General features: G+C 43.2%; 1 protein-coding gene across 1 annotated transcript in view; it reads right to left on the reverse strand.

The window, feature by feature from the left end:
- Positions 1-17,614, reverse strand: part of pdzrn4 (PDZ domain containing ring finger 4) — a 52,995-nt gene that overhangs the window by 25,613 nt on the left and 9,768 nt on the right. The window lies entirely within an intron of this gene.

Genomic DNA, 17,614 nt, shown 5'->3' on the forward strand with positions numbered 1-17,614 from the left:
TCCTGAAATTGATTGTTTGCATTGATTTCAGGTGTCAATGCGTTTGTCGAGCATCATTATTAGGAGAACAAATTAACAAATTGGATGCCTACATTCTAAATCAGCGGTTCCCAACTGGTACAGCCACGGGGTCCAGATTTCTCCTTAGTCGTTAGTTCGAGGTCCACACAGTTTATTATATTCAGTGTCATATTTGCGTTCGGCCATGTCGTCAAGCTAGCTGTCTCTGTTAAGTAGCCGTCTGTAGTTCAATCACTCTACAGCAGGAAATGGCACTGCTAAATAAAAGCTCTGTGCTGGAAATTTACTGCACTTAAAAATAAAGTGTGCATTTTTACAAACTTGACATGTTCGTGAGTCGCTTGTGGTCTATTTGGAATGGACCCATGGCCCACCAGTTGGGAACTGTACACTGTTCGTACGTTTTCCTATGATAAGTGATGCACCAAAAGTCTTACATATCATACATAATCGTAAGCTGATAATTCATGCACAACCCACATATTTGGGAAGGCTATGATCATGTGACCAATGTACTGACGGGAGTAAAGAATAAAGAAGGAAGGGGTAGTGAATGGGTCACAAAACATAGGACTTTCCCCAGGAGACAGATGTTCACAACTGTGAGCTTTGAGACATTTTAAGGTACGTCGTCACCATATTTCTTTATTTGCCTAAACCTAAAATAACCTCTGTAACTCTACATTAAGTACATAACATGATGTCATTAGTGGGGTGGTAATTCATGGGATATCATGCGAACCATTGTGCGTGTATTTTAAAGGATATGAGTTGTTGTATGAGGATATGTTGTTTAGCTTGGTGAAAGGACTAAGGAGCAGCAAATTGGAAATCATGTTGACAGCATTATAGTTTTCTTGTTGTGATGTCGCTGCTACAGCTTGCAAGTGTTAAGTGGCCATCAGTCCACATCCTACTGCCATCTGCAGCAATGACAGCAATTAACTTGTGGCTGCATCAAACCTGTGACCTCTCTCGTGTTTTTGCCACATAAAAGTTCTCCTCCACACACATTAACTGCATATTATCGTCCTGTCTGAACCTATGTCCATCTCCGAGAAAGTGCAGAGAAAGTTCCACAGCATTTTTGAGTTGTAATGAGGTCCAGATGGACACATTAATCTCCAATCAGAGCGAATGCTCTGGAAAGCAGGAAGTGATTGTGCGGCTACACCTGCCAGTGTGTTTACCTGCTGTTGTTCCTCTATTCAATCTGCCTGTTGATGAGCTAACTGGGGGCTGATTAATAGCCAGCAGATGTGACAAAGACCGGGGATAATGGCTCAGAACGTGCAGGTTTTTATGTGTGTGTGTATGTGTTTGTGTGCAGCACACATTTTGTACATCATATACGGTGAATTTACAAAGCATTAGGGGTAATTAAGCCACAAATGAGGAGATAAAGAGGAGTAGACAAGTTAGAGATGCGTTTTAGAGCTCTGAGACGATTGAGATGTGAATTGGGCAAAATGGCTCACAATCAGAATCATTTACATTTTGCTTTTCTTTATGTCCACACACAGTACGCTTTAAATAAGTATGCAACGACTCTATATTTCTTATAGTTGTTTAGTCATTCAATAAACCTTCTGTGACATAAACATTCTCCTTTTATTTTATTGAAATATCCTCATTTTCTCTTCTATCATCTTTTTTCTTCACAATTTCCTATTATTGTTTGCTCATGCAAAGACTGTTTCCCCACAGGGATTCAAGTGTAATTTAGTCATATTGTGGGATCTTCCTCTCTATCTGTATGTGCGTGTGAGTGGGTAAGCATGCACCGAAGCTACCCTTACGTGCAAATATGACACCGAAACGTGTAGGTGTGCAGATTCCATCAATATCAAACAGTAATTCCATTTTGATTACAAGTTCCCTTTCTCATCACTCAACTGCGCTCCCATGACCAAGCTGACAGAGAGACAATATCCGCTCATTACATCATCTGATATAACCCATAAAAGCTTGCAGGAGAACACTAAAAATAGTGTGAGTTCGCGGTAGTCCATAGGGACAGCCGTAATGAACCAACAATATAGCGCAGCCTTCATATACCTCTCAAGTTAAAGGTTACCATTGCCAATAAAAATGGTTCCCAGTAGCCCTAAACCAAGGCTTCTTGTCTGTCCAAACACTCTGCCTTTAAAGGTTAAGGTTCAAAGTGGTGTGTTACACTTTGGGAGGACAAAAGATGTATACCTCGTGTGCTTGTGTGTGTGTGTGTGTGTGTGTGTCATCATTGATCTACAGGCGGCAGTGAAAAATGTCATTTGCTTGTTATCTGCCCACTTTGTAGTGTTTGTTATCGCTACCTGAGACACTTGTTTTTTGTCTTTCCCATCTATACAGGCTTACACAGTCAGAACGTTTTGAACAAAGGGTTAGAAGGTTAACACAGTTTGACTAGTTGGCTAAATACCTGAATATTATAAATATAAAAGAAATGGTTTGTATAAAAAAATGTCGCAGATCTCATATGAACAGTCTCTTGGGCGCAGTGCAAACGACTGATAAAACTGTGGCCAAGTATGACTTGCCCTGCCGTGTTCACACCTGATGCATACTGTACCAGAGTAGACATGAACCATACTCAAGACCACCTTTTCAACGAGACTCAGGCATGGCTCAGGGTACTGTGCTCAGGTACAGTACACAGTGTTCACACTAATCAAATGAACTGGACTTTGGAGTTAAGTGTACTCGGATCCAGGCTTGGGTCCCTTATGTGAAAGCCTCTTAGATGACAGTCACTGTTGCTCTTATATACAAATGATTGTTTTGGGGGTGAAATATTCTTTGAGTTAGCAATTGCTCACCCCGTGTTACCTTGAGTTTGTGAAGACAACTTAATTTTGGTTAGTACGGTGGTGCACAGTGGTGCGGTGAAACAAGAAGGTTTCTGGTTTAAACCCAGGGTGGAGGGTTCGGACCTTGGGGTGAAGAAGCCCTTCTGTGCGGAGTTTGCATGTTTTCCCCACGTCAGCGAGGGTTTTCTCCAGCTACTCCGGCTTCCCCCCACAGTCCAAAGACATGCAGGTTAATTGGTGACTCAAATCTAGAAAGATTTTGAGTCTGGCCCTCACTGACACACCCTTCCTACCCAAGGGACGGCACTAACTGAGGCATATTAAATGCCGCCGCACGCAATTGGACAGCACGGTAGCCATCAGAGCAAAAAACAAGGTGACGTATTCATTGCACTAAACCCCATTGGTTTGCCGACCAGTGGGGCTTTTGCCATATCCCGTCAGCAAAACAGCAAAAATGTCCTTCTAGGCTTCTAGGGCAGTCTTCTGTTCCTCTCTCAAGGAAAAAGATAAGTGTAGTTGGCTTAGCGTTTCTTCCCAAGCTAAACTGAATGGACGCGGCCCTTTGGCAGCTGCCATCTTGGCTGTTTACTTTTCGACTCCTACGGCGCAATGACTAATACTTAGGAAAACGCAGACACATTTCACATTCATCTCTACTCTACACAGGCTATCTGTGGCTATCTCAGATAGCTCTTTTGTCATATAGCAGGTATACTCAACTTGCTTTGTGAGGACCACTTTTGCAATGTGACAGGAGACTAGGGACCATTTAATAAAAAAACATTAACAGTATTTATCAGTAAATATAACAAATGAATTTGTGTTTTAAACCTTTCCACATCTGCTGTCCTAACTCATCTTTGCTAAGAAGTAAATCCAGTTGCATCAGCCCAGCACAGGTCAGGTGTTTGCAGGGGCTTTAAGGATTTAAGGACATGTGGGGCTTGGAGGATCCTCCAGACCCCTTAACAGATGTCCAGGGGATCCTAAGCTGGCACTTTTTGACACCAAGTCGGGGCCACCTGGCACCCTATTGCGAGCTAGATTTGGCCTGAGTATCAGTGTCATATAGCTATCTTGCTTTTGCTGTTTGGTCTTTGGAACCTGAAATTTTACTACCTGCTATTTCTATTTGTTCAGCGTAATTTATACGATAAAACAAATGTCAAAAGGTTAGATTTTGCTATCAACTTAGTTTTGACCAAATATTGTGGGTCTTTATGGCAGAAAAATGTGGTGGCAACCTTAATTCACACCACTGTCTCCTCTAAGCTCAGTGCCATATTTGAATATTCTCTGACATTTTCCTTCTTGACACAACTCTGCCAAGACTTTTAAGGTCAAGCAGACAGCACAGAGCGAGTCTCCGCTACCAGCTATTAATGTCACATTTCGCCGCCTGTGATGCACCAATTACACACATCATTGACTATGAGGGGTTACTAGCAGACCATGGTGCAGAAATGACTGGTACATGTGTTGAGACAGGGTTGAAAGTAGCACAGTGAAAGCCAATCAGCGCGAGGCCTGAGGCTTTGAGTATGCTCAAGAGGGGGCTCGTCATGTCAACCTTTAAATGTGTCACAGGGCTGAATAAGTCGACCACTAAGATGGCTAATGTTGTTTCCACTTTTGAATACAAACAAGAGTGATAAGGAAAGTCCAGAGATAACTGTTTGTGTGTGTGTCCATGTGAATGGGTGTGTTTGCTGCCCACAGATAAGAGCGTGACTGAAACCACTCAACCTCACAGCTAAATCTGACAGATATGGTGTCATTGTGAGCAAATGGAAGCAGACACACACACACAGTTTAAACATTACATCAGCTCCCTGCAGACTGAAAACAGCTCTACAATGCAGTTGTTTGCATTAGCCATGTTTGACTGAATAATGGCAGTATCTCAGACTGAATAGGCTTACAATGGGCCAGGAAACAATAAGCTGCCTGGAGAGACCCCCTGCCTATTCAACACCGACCTTGTCTGCCTCGAAGGAGACACTCAACCCCAGCAGCAAGCTTTCTTCCATAAATCCCCTAGATCATGATTTTCAGCTCAATACAAGTAAGATTGGTTTTACATTGAAATTGGCATATTGTGATGAGTGAGGAAGCGCAGGTGGCGTCCTCCAATAATCTGTCAAATCTCATTTCTCTTCCTCCTCTAGCTGCATTGAGATGATTCAGGAGGCCGCTCTCGTGTGACGAGGGCTCCCTGTCATAAATGTCTCATTTCAATAATAAAAGTCTCTGACATGCAATATCACCTAGTGCAGCGGAGGCAAAGGAAGATGATGGTTTCATAAATTTGAGTGGCAGGCTGTGCAACTGGTGGGCCATGCTCGGTCAACTGAATCATATTGACCCTTGTCTTGTGTGGGATGAGAATACCATGATGCTACTGATGCGTACGTGACAAGCACACAGGGTGAGCTAGCAAAACAGAACAGGCAGGGTGGAAATAAACCTGTTCTCCCAGTCTTTGTTTTCATACTGTGTCTTTCCAAAACATTCTACTATAATATCAACCAGAGTGCAACATTATATAATAGATGTAAGCTATTTGCAAGTGCTCAATTAAGGATTTAGAGGCAAATTAGGCAGCTAGCTTGGTTAGCATGTAGATATCATAACCATCAAATGGGGTTTTGGTTATTGAGTTCATGAAAACATGTGGTATTCACAGCCTCTTCAGTGGAAATTTCTTGAAAGCTCCTAGTTCACAAGTTGTGACTTGTTTGCTGACGTTTTCAGAAATGGCGATGGACCATGGACGTTACGTTTACGGCGGATGGTACGTAACGCTTTTAAGGATCATTTATACTCCCTTTATATCCAAACAAAGACATGCAGTTTCAAACGTTGTAAACATCTCTGTCCTCCATACTTCCATGTGTCCTTTACGGTGGCATAGATACAGCCAATAGATGGCACTAGAGGGCAGAGTCAAAAGTTTCACACAACAACAAACAAGGTGATGGTAGATGAGGTCATGATCAGTGTTGGGGCAAGGACGCGTTACAGTAATAATATTACTTTTTCCAGTAACTAATTACTGATGAGATTTCAGTAATACTGTTACAGTTACTCCCAAAACCAAGCAATTACGTAACAACTGACTTGAAATAGTCACATCAGCGGACTCATTTCCATAATCGTAGTGCTGCGCAGGCACGTCACAAAGCACCTAACTAGTTTGGAAGATGGAAACGATTACCTTAGCGCCTGGGAATATTCCCATGACTTTGATTTTGTCGGGAGGAAAGATGACAAGAACACTGTTGCTGCAGGTAGTCGGACCAAAACTCCTTCCACTGCAAAAAACACATCCCTACACCTCCGCACTCAAATACCTTTCACGACTGACAGCACAACAACGTGAAGCTACCGATTTGTTTTGTTACACCTTTACTTTGATTCGATAAGGACGATTGCTAATTTTCAGCTGTTGTCCCGAGATGGGCATTCGTCCATATTCGTAAGTTTTCAGAAAACGTCCACAGTGGTGTGAACTGGCCTGTCTCAGCTTGACTCAAGCCGGCTGGTGGTGTCACCTGCTACTCAGCTTGTCAAGTTGCCAATGACTGGTTTTAGAAACGTAAAGCACAACACCTGTTTGAACAAGCTCGTGGTTAAGTCCGCCGGCCAGGTCTGTCTTCTGTCTTTACATTCCCGTGGTTGTTGAATCGGCTGCCGGTCTTCTTCCTCACAGTGTGTTGGTGTCAGATGGTGGGTTGCTCCCACTCACTGACTCATCAATGTGCTCTGGTTATTTAAACTATTGTGGCATATTTATTATGAACACGTTCCATCTGAAGCTCAGGTCGAAAGAAAGTATCTCACCATTGGGCGTCCATGCTTTCCAAAGCGGATGCACGGGGAAGCATTTACATCGGAGGTCAGGAATACCGACTCAAAATTATCGACTCAGTCAAAGAACTTTTGTTTGTTTTGTAAGATGCCATGCTACTTCTCCAGACAGTAGACATCAGTGAAGTTTAGTTCCTTATGACTTTTTAAATTGTGCTCGGAGGTCAGAGAGTTTAAAAACAACAACTCTGATATTACCTCTCACTTACGGTACAATTACAGCACCTGGCATTTCAAAAGAGATCGAGAATCCCATAGCTTTGTGTAAGATGTGGCTGAGAGTGGCTAAAATATATAATTCACTACAATTACAGCCAATTTCAAACTGAGCGTGGTGACTTTCTGAGGTAAATGACTGCTGTTGTGCTGTGATGTGACTCAGGTGAACCTATATTTATCCACCAGGAACAAATTGTGAGGAGCAAGGAGAGTTCATCAGCACCTCATTGCAGACACCTATATCTGAGTCAGAGTCATTTTAACCACAGGTAACTCTTCTCCTAAATGTGCCACTGTCCTCAGGTTTTTAAAAGATTCACTTCAGGAATAGAAATTCCTGACTCAACTTTAAAAGTGCACGGGGAGTTGGTGAGATTTCACCTCTGTTTTGCATCTTCAGCTTGGCTTGTTCGTCTTTCCCAATCCCAAACTGTTCACTATGCATTGTAACGCTCTGCTGTTTTACATTTCTGTATCGCACCAATTAATCAAAGTGACAAGGTATTTAATGAGAGGCAATTAGAGTGTTAACCAAAATGCAAATCAGATGGGGAGAGAGTGGGGAAGGGGGTAGGAGAGATGTGTGTTTGTGTTGGTAGCAGTAGTGGCGTGCATATGTGTGTGTTTGTTGTGTGTGAGTGATAAGCTATGGCAACGGGTTCAAGGAGAATTGGCTCAGTGCTCTTATTAGGATTCTTATTCACCGAATAGCGTTCAGCTCTTCCTGCCTGTGTTTATGTGCTCGTCTGCGCCCATGATTGCATCTATGTCCGCGTCTGCGAGCGTCTGTACAAGTTGTAATGAGTGTCCTTCACAGATTTTCACAGACATGGGCTCCTGCACAACAGGCAAAAACAAGCAATTAGTTCTGCATGGAGGAGGGCCGCATGACAACATGAAACGTGGATTAAATAGCTGCTGTCAGGACGGATGTTAAGTAGCCCGCTCAGGTCAATCCCTTCTACATCACACAGTATCTGTGTGCGGTAGATTAGACCGTGGTTTCGCTTGGATTCGCTCTTCACAGCGCTGGCTTATTTTAGCTTTTAGATCTTTGCTTCAGAGCGAGCGTTAAAAGTTAAAAATGTATGAACTCGTAGCAAAAGAGTGGTGTGCTTCTAATGTTTTGCAGCAACAACAGAGACCAGCGCTTCCCACATGTGCCTGTTCAGTAATATCTGCTAAAATAGCAGGCTGGTGTACTGTCCTTCAACTGGTTATCCTGCATTCAAGCCCCTAATCATGAAGCATTGGCACTGCTGAAGTGTCCTTCAACGAGACAGACTTTACTGCTCTGCAGCTGATCATACGCTGTTGCCTTGCAATGGAGGGCTAAAGCAAAAGATTGTTTCCTACATGTCCCAGAATTACTGCAGACAATCACTATATCCAGAACTCCATTTTGCACCAATGACCCCTTGAAAACCTATGATGTCTTGTTTCTACAGTCTCCCTATGCCCATTGTCCCCCATAAAATTAAGGTTAGGATCACAGCTCCTCTTTGCTACAATAACCACCTCCAAGATAACAAGCTACACCCTGAAAATGGCAAGTTTGACACAGATTTGGATCGTGTAATCAGGCATGCCTGATTTGTTCTTTCAGTGAACTGTTGTAAGGATCGACTAGATTAGAACAACTTGAGAACGCACCTTGGAAAAGCCCAGACTCCTGTCTCGCAGGACTCTCATGCCCCTGATGTTGATCCGTTTTCTGACATAGCCAGTCACAGTTGATTTACCACATCTTTTTACCCCAGCAGCGGCCAGTGACATTGACTTCAATGATGTACCTATCCGTTCTATTTCACACAAGCTTCTTTGATATCTTCGTAATAATAATAATCAGTTAAAGTTGAATCACACAGTCGACATACGTCTGTTACTGTTTTTTGGTGGTGTTTTCTTTTGCGAAAAAAATCTAGCCATTTTAATGACAGGGCTCGCCTCCCCATGTGCAAATGTTCCACCAAAACAAGTTGCCCCCGACACTGTGGTTCAAGGACACCATCGCTACACCCCTAGCATAGAGCCGCCCAAGATGATTGTGACTGGTTCTGAGAAATACAAACAAGCCAGAGCATTTTTTTCCCCCTTTAGCACATGTGCTTCCAGAACTTTCTCGCCCTATGAGCGCTGTGGAAATAGCTATGGCTACACGAGGCTACATCTTAAAAGCTTTTCGTCTGTATTTTTCGAGTTAGCCAAACTACAAAATGAGTTGTTTCTGTCATGTGAAAAAAAGAGTTAAGTAAAACAAGTAATCCATTCCAGTTTTTTATATCAAAATGATGCAAACAGTGGCAGATCTTCCTACAGATCATAGGTGCCAACTGGGGGTGGGGATGGGGAGTGGCCAAAATCACCCCGCCCTTTTCTTTGACATTGAAAGCGAGACAATAAAATGTCACCCTTGGATGGAGTACTAATTGGACTACAAAGCCGCCTCAAAAATGTATGTTAACTCATGATCTCTTATGGCAGCATGTGTATGTCTCTACTATCTTAAAAAATGACTGATGTATTTTTTATATAATCTTATTAGTTCTTCCATTTCTTTCATTCTCCCGTCTATGAAAAGGTTTTCTTTGTCTTGCTGTCAAGGCGTTTATTTCCCCTTTTGTCTGTCATTGTCTGTGTAAGTCAGCCCATTTCTTTTAGATTCAGTATGTAAAAACACCGTATATTGCCATAGCACATTTAAAACAGACAGTACATCACTTTCGATTTCTACCTGTGTTTCTGAGGGTGTCTCAAGGGTTTTCTCTCCTCTAGCTCTTCACATGTCTATCTTTCCCCAGCCCCAGCATGACAACAGCAGCGGTAGAAACAGGCACGCAGACATCAGAGACTGCTGACTTGTGATTGTCATTCCAAGCAGCCATTTCTGATGTAAGTGGGGGGAAATCAAAGGTTATCATCTGTCAGCGAACGCATTAAGAACCATCTCATTTCCTGCTCTTTGTACCACTTCCACATGCAAGGCGGGCTTCCTTTCAATTAGGCTTCATGAATACAGATAATACCCACTGGTAAAACCTTGGAATGATTTGTCTTGTATTTGGCTTTTTGGAATTACAATATGAGTATTTTATTTTATGCATAAGACAGCCACAACAGCCTAAGTGCCAGTGATACTTAAAGGTGGAAAAAAGCCTTCTATTGTGTTATCGCTGAGGTAATCGAAAGCAAATGAAACCCAATTAAAAGATTCAGAATAAAAGCCCAATGGCAGGAGTCAAGAGGTTTGCTTCACACCGCCTGATTTAATCCACAGTCTTATTCAACATCTACTGTAGCCTGGCAGTTTTCGTCATTTTCGCTCATAAAATGACAAATGCCTTCTGCCTGGTGGGCTCATACATCATGGCAGGGCCAACACGTCTGTGTTTAACTAATAGGCTCTGTGTCCTCAAGCAGCCGTGGATGGCACGGGTTATGACAAACTGCATCAACAAGACATTCATTACCCTCAACATCCTAGCAACCAAATCACAATTACCCTGATCCACGAGTGAGCATACAACCCCGCTGCCACACTCCTATTCCTCGCACGCCATGTCGGCGATGCATAAATTAGCCTTCTTTTGTCACACTGGGGGGTTGGCGGGTTCGAGAATTAGCTCAGTTTGTTTTGCGTGTGATGAGACGGGGTGCTCTGATGGCAGATGACTGCAAAACTTCTTCACGGACAAATCAATAGACACTTTAATTCTCACTCTGTGTGCGTCTGTCCACATGTGTGTGTCTGTGTGTGTGTGTGTGTGTGTGTTTGTGTGTGTGTGTTTGGGGATGTTTTTTGTGTACGTTTTACGCATGTATGCTTGTATGTGTGTGTTTATGTGCATCCATGCAGATAGTTGTCATGACTGACTAATGTACTTGGCCGGCGCTGTGCCAGGACTCTATTGTTGCGCTGTGTCCTCCCCACAGTCATTAGATCACCATTAATCTCTCATCTGCCATTAAAACAACAGCCAGCGAGCCGGGCTGAACAATACAGTGGCCCTTCCTCCAGCCCCTCGACACACACTTGCAATGAGTTTGAATTAGGCTCTCGGGGGTCACCGATTAGACCCACATAATTCATCCAGAGGGCTGAGTTCACAAAGAGGTTATGTGTTACTCCTCTATATGGGGAAGCTGAACATATACACACACATCATACATTCTCCATCCAAGCATGCCATCTATTCCTGTACTGTATTTAACTGAAGAGCAAGACTGGTGATATGCTTATTGTCTTCAAATTCCATTAAAAAAATGATAATGACATGATCATACTAACAAGTGTAGATGCGTGGAATACTTTAGCTTATTTCTCCGTTCTATAGACCTTCATTGTTGTCCAAAAAGAAGTATAAAAACTCATTAATGAGCTACTAGATGACTCATTCTTCTGTCACCAAGAACCTGGGCACTGTAGTTTTTTTAGTCAGTCCCAGACACACCATTCTGCTGCTACAAATACCAAATGGCACATGAAATGTGAATTAATCCGCCACTGAAAATAGTCCCAACAAATGTGCTACTTTCTCCTGTTTGAGTGACATTGGCTAAAAACTGCAGTGCCCAGCTCTATTAGGAAATGATCAGGGCATTTTTAGAAGCAGGAAACTATATATTTGTGACCCATTTTTAACGATTTCCATCAGTGGGAACAAACGGGCATGGGGTTGAGTGCCAAAGTAACCCAACTGCAAGAAAAACTGTTGGCACTGAACGTTCGCAAACCATGGATACTCTACATAATGTAGTGGATATTTTGAAACTTCACGTTTCAACAATGCTGTGGTTAATGTGTGGTTGGGTTTTAACACAGAACCCACTGAGTTATGGATAGGAAAAGACCATGATTTGACTTCAAATATCCTGTTTTGGGGGCCAAATCCCAGCAGGAAAAGCAGCAACAACAGCGTTTCATGGCACTATCCCCACTGAAACGTCACTACAAAACACCCACAAATGGAGCTTAAAAAGCCAACGGAGGAACACAGATGGGTTCTTACAAAACACCCACGCTTTGAGTATACAAATCTGGTTTTGTTGTTTGTTGGCCTCAAACAGTGGTCCGCAGCTTGACCGGCTGTCCACCGTCCCCTTCACCTCCCAATCACAAATTCAGCTCATGTATTATGTCACTTTAGAGACGATATGATCAGTATGATATGTATAAAATGTACAGATGAAACATATTTGTGGTTTGCAGAAACATATAATGCCAACCCTTTCTTTTGGTGACTGGGCTGGCTGAAGACAGGATAGGGAAAGTACTGGGAAATGGACTGGATGGGTGGACGATGGATACACCTGATTATTTACATTATTCACACTGGCTATGTAGTGCATCAGAAATTGCCACTTGAAATTCCGAATTTACCAAAAATGAAAGTTGTTTTGGGAGGAAAAAAAAGCAAGTGTTTGTTCATTTTTGTTTAATTTAGTGCAGCAGTTAATGCATTGCGACTTTTAGATGTGGCAAAGGCTCTTTAAAAATCCCATTCAGTTTCTGCTGCCCTTGTTTCCATTGTTCTGGGTCTAAGCAACAGCAGTGCTGTGGGTAAACCATACAGACACACTAGCAGGGGTTTAACGGGTTCATGAAAGTGACACCACACGCGAACACCAGTGAAGAGACGGACAGAGGTACTGAGACCAACTGAATGCTTGTAGACTCATAACTATGTAACAAAAAAAACATCTTTTTTTTTTCCAATCTTTGAATTAGAACAGGAAACGAGAAGAGACAGAGAAATTTAAAACTGTTCAAGTCTTTATTGAGCACAGTCCTGCTATGAATCTTTGTTATTCATATGAGCGCAGATTGGTTCAAGGCAAAATGAGCAAGCTCTGGATGCAGGGGCATAATTAGCAAAACATGCTAAAGCTTGGAAAGTGAAAACACTTTACTGGGGAGCAGGAAAATTAAAGATTTATGTGCTGCTTTTTGCATAAAATTAAGTGTTTTTTTTTAAGAAGCCTGGAAAGTGTGAACTTTCCATTTTCCCCTCCTCCCGCCAAACCTTTGCCTTTTTCATTTTAAAGTGATGCATGTTTATGCTCACTGGAAGCACCTAACCCATTAGCATTATTCATAACAAGAAGCTTCCCCAGTACGCCCCTTTGGTGGAGAAGAAAAACGACCTCACACTCCACTGACTGTGAGCGGGCGAGAAGAGCTCTTCCTGTGATGAAAAATACCTTCATCCAAAAGCATGGTTGGTTAGTTAACGGAGAGACGCACTGTGGTGCAATTTACCCCTCATACGACCTGCCTCAATCAAGACTTTGACTGTATTCACAGTTTCAGGTCGGTGACTTGAAGTTTATAATGTGACTGAGTGAATGGCTAATCACATCCGCCACCAACGTATTATTAGTCTGATGATGATTAGCAACTGTGCTTAGGTAATTTTCAGACCTTATCGCAGACCGACTCTTTAAATTAAATCACTGTTCGCTCAAAATAGAATTTTTAACTTCCTGAGGCTCACATCAAATTTTTTTCTGAAGGGAAATATTCAACCATGTACCCAGATAAGAACGTTTTTGGTTTTTAAATGCCCAGACACACCAAACCAACATCAAAGAACTAGTGGCGAGGAAGGCCAAATGTTGCTTCACCTAATGCCGCCTGTTTCTCGCCCCAAAGTTGCACTTTAACACACCACAAAGACTAACACTGCTATGGAGAGGAAATAACTATTCATACCAGCAGGTGGCGGTAGTCTATATTCGTCTTTCATAAAGGGAAACCAGAAGACTGATAGAACGGATTCAAGATGCTAGTTAGCCAATTAGCACTTTAACAACACAACCCGATGTTGAAAGAACAAAGGATATTTACAGTGCGCTAGGGAACTATAACAAACCATTTCAGACAGTCTCTGCTAAAAAAAAGACCCCTCAACTGCTAAAACTAATCTTACCTAATACAAAGAGTTTGTTTCGTTCTCACTTCCTTTTTACTGAAGTCATTTATTTGCTTTCCTCACTTCCAGTCAGAGTGGTTTCACTCACCAACAGGCTCTGGCAGGTCCAATTCCGATTCAACATGCAAAAAAATAGCCAACATGGGCTGACTACGGCCAATGGTGCAGGACACACCGCAAAAACTAGGGCGACAAGCAATCATTGACAACCCAACACTGACCAACAGCCAACCGCTGGCTTGGTGTGTCAGGGCCCAATAGTTAAAGGGATAGTTACATCTATGCTGTCTTTAAAGCTACCAGACCCTTTTGACAAAAACAGTAATTTTACCTCGCTGAAAATGGGAGTTGCTGCTCTACCACTGCCTCGATTAGCTAGATAGTTTATGTTATTGTGTGACTTCGGTGAATTTGAACTAACCTTTTAAAACACCAAAGTAAATATAGCATACATTGAAACTGACATTGATTTTTTTAGGTGACTAATATACATTTTGCTGCTGCCACCATCCACAGCAGTACATTGCCAACCTGTTCTCATCCTCAGGTCTTCAAATACCGATGCTTTGTTACGCCTCTCAGCGTGTGATACTGACGCCAAAGACGCCCTTTAGTGTCTTTATGTAGATGTACCAGGCTTCCATCTGACTCCAATGTAAACCCATCCCAGCACCTGTTGCTGAGAGCAACTTACGTTGTATAAAGAACGAGAAATTCTGCAATAGTAGTTGACCACAGTTTGTACCCCATGTGAAAACAAAAGTCAGCATTGTTTAAACATAACGTTGTGTAATTTATATATGGTCGTCATTATGACGTTTTTGTTTTTTGAGTGGAAATTTGGGCTTTTAACCAGGCTCAAGACCAAAATTGCTGCCTTGGTTTGGGCTCCGGTTGGGCCTGGACAGAAGCTACGCAGGGTCATGTAGGGTCAGGCCTGATTTTTTTTGGGCCCAGTCAACACAGAAGAGTCACCCTAATACATGTCCTCAAACTACCAACAAAGACCCATCCACTGTGCTTGGGCCACTCTCTATCCTGAGGGCATTTCCCATATCAACACAAGGCTTATGGTTACACCCCGCGCTAAATGTAATCATGCCCCCCCCCCCCAACTCTGCAGATGGTTTAGTGTTATTCTATCTGTAACTGGACTCGATGCCTGGCTCTGAGTGGGCCTAATGACTCCTAAACCCGAGTTGGTTAAGTGGGAATTCAACACCAGCACCCTGCTGTAACCTAATCTCCCTTTGGACCACCTGGACCCAGGATCCACCCCGTGGGTTCAGAACATACTCGGCAGTGGCAATGCATTTGCATTTTTAAGCATTAAGCCTGTTCAAGACACATACTGTATGCAGAATAATTTAGCTTTGACAACATGCTGTAGAGCACAAGTCACAGTGGCTGTCAGAGAAAAAACATCATCAGTGACATTATAAGCTGTAAATGTTCACCATTCAGAGTCGGTGTTCTTTGGTAATAGCTGTAACAAATGCCCCAAATGATTATGCGTGATGGAGAATTTCTTGGCACAGAGAAAAAAGCACAGAGGAGAATTTCTTTTTATAGTTGAACTGACATTTGGTCTCAGATGAGAATTGCACCTCCGCTGCCAAAGAACTCATCCAAAGATCTGACTGAGGGAAATTTTATGCTAATATGAAGGATGTTAGAGGTTTTTATGTCTCAGAAGTTGTGTTTTAGCATTTTCCCCCCTGCAACGGCTAAATATCCGGGGGAATTTTTTTTTTTGTGCATGTGCATTTTTGTAGCGGCGTGTTGCAGCAAATGCCTGCAACATAACCATAACAGCTCCAGATGGTTCCTCGTAACATCTGTCTAACCTGACAAAACATAGCCTGCAGCGTGTGGCCATAAGGTGCATTATTGGGTTATTCTGGCACAAGGTTGGCTTCAAACCGTATAACAATCACAGTCTGACGGCACACACGCTGAGACGAGACAGCATTAGTGTCTGTCTCCCTCCCACACATGACTGACAGACTCTCTCTGTGTGTCCGCCATCGCTCTGTTTTTCTTTGCAGGGCTTTTCCAACATGCAGGGAAAATGTGTGGCACCTTAGAGAGCGGGGTCACGCCAAAGTGTATTAATGAGTCGGATAGACAGACAAGCAGGAAGACAGACAGGAGCAGTGGAATGGAACGGACTTGAAACTGTGTTTGGCGACTGATAAGTGATGGGAGGAGGAGGGGGGGGGCGGGACTTTGTGTTTTGGAAAGGGTGAGGTTAAGAAGGAGAATGGGGGGATTTAAAGGACTTATTGATGGCTCATCTTTTCTCGCTCTGGTACTCTCCCCTCATGCTTTACTACAGCACAATCTTCTCTTTATTTTCTTTCTTCTCACACCTTTTTCCCTTCTCTACCTTTCCATTTTCCCCTCACCCCCACCCTTCTCTTCCCTCCTTCTCCCTCTCCCCACCTCCTATCATCTTGGCCAGGCCACTTGGCCGATCGGTGAGTATGGTAATCAGCTGGAGGCTGATAACAACTGATAAGTCCTCTTGTTGGGCGCTTAGAGCTTGAATGACATTTTTACGCAGTCATAAAAAAAGGAAAACACACCATAAAAAAATCACCATAAAGCTGATGGATGGATGGACCCTGTGTGATTTTCCTTCTGTGTTGTACATGAACATACACAGTATGTGCAAATAGGCATATCTACCTCTTAACAATGCCACGGAGTTGTGTGCACATGCATCATGTGTGCCTTGTGTGGAGGGGAGACAAGAGGAGGGGGGTGAGGAGTGTCACTCTGCCCACAGAAAGGGCTTTCATCCTGGGCTTATCAGAGCCAACGCAGGGGGAGATCGTTGGCTGGTGAAGCGAAACGGCGACTGTTGCTGCCCCCCCCCCCCCTACACGCCAGACCCGTCATCCCCTGACTTTGTGATTCCCCGCTCACCCACGCACGAAAGAAAGTCGTGTGTGTGTACGTTTGCTTACAGTCAGCATGAATGGATTACTGGACGGGCTTACCGGGAAAAGGCCCAGGAGCCCAAAGTGTCAGGTCACCTGCAAAATGTCGCTCAAATTAACACATACCAACATCAAAGAGACACAAAGAGACCTCAAAGAGACACACAAAAAAAATCATAAAGTGATGCAAAGGAACTACAAGGAGACAACCTGGCAACAAAGAGAAACAAAATGACTGCAAAGAGATACAAAAAGACAACAAAGAAACACAAAACGATTTCAAAGAGACAAAAATGACTGCAAACAGATGTGAAGGAGCTACAAAGAGACACAAAACACTTCTACACCTTATCCACCAAATCAGTTCTTGTTCTTGAACTGGTTCCATTCAGGACTCTTGGAACCTTGGTGCTATCTATCGAATCGGCCTTTTAATCAGAACCACTGTAATCAAGGATTATGGAGGTAAAGAGCATTGGCAAGATGGCATATCGCACTGATCACCTGTGAGCTCACACTGCGCACAAAGTCTCTGTTGCTGCCTCCTCCATCCTCCCTCTGAAACCTGTAGGATGTGACACAGCCACTGATGTCATCATGGTTCACACTCCAGGTCAAGAAATACCTGCTGTTTTTTGGTTCCAGCTGAGAAACAACTTTTTAGGTTCCGAACCAATTTATTTTTTGGTTGAAATGCTCTGAACAGGGGCGGCACGGTGATGTGGTGGTTAGCACTGTCGCCTCACAGCAAGAGGGTTGCAGGTTCGATCCCGGGTGCGGGAGCCCTTCTGTGCAGAGTTTGCATGTTCTCCCC

Source organism: Epinephelus moara, chromosome 23, assembly GCF_006386435.1.
Source record: "Epinephelus moara isolate mb chromosome 23, YSFRI_EMoa_1.0, whole genome shotgun sequence".
Classification (NCBI taxonomy): domain Eukaryota; kingdom Metazoa; phylum Chordata; class Actinopteri; order Perciformes; family Serranidae; genus Epinephelus; species Epinephelus moara.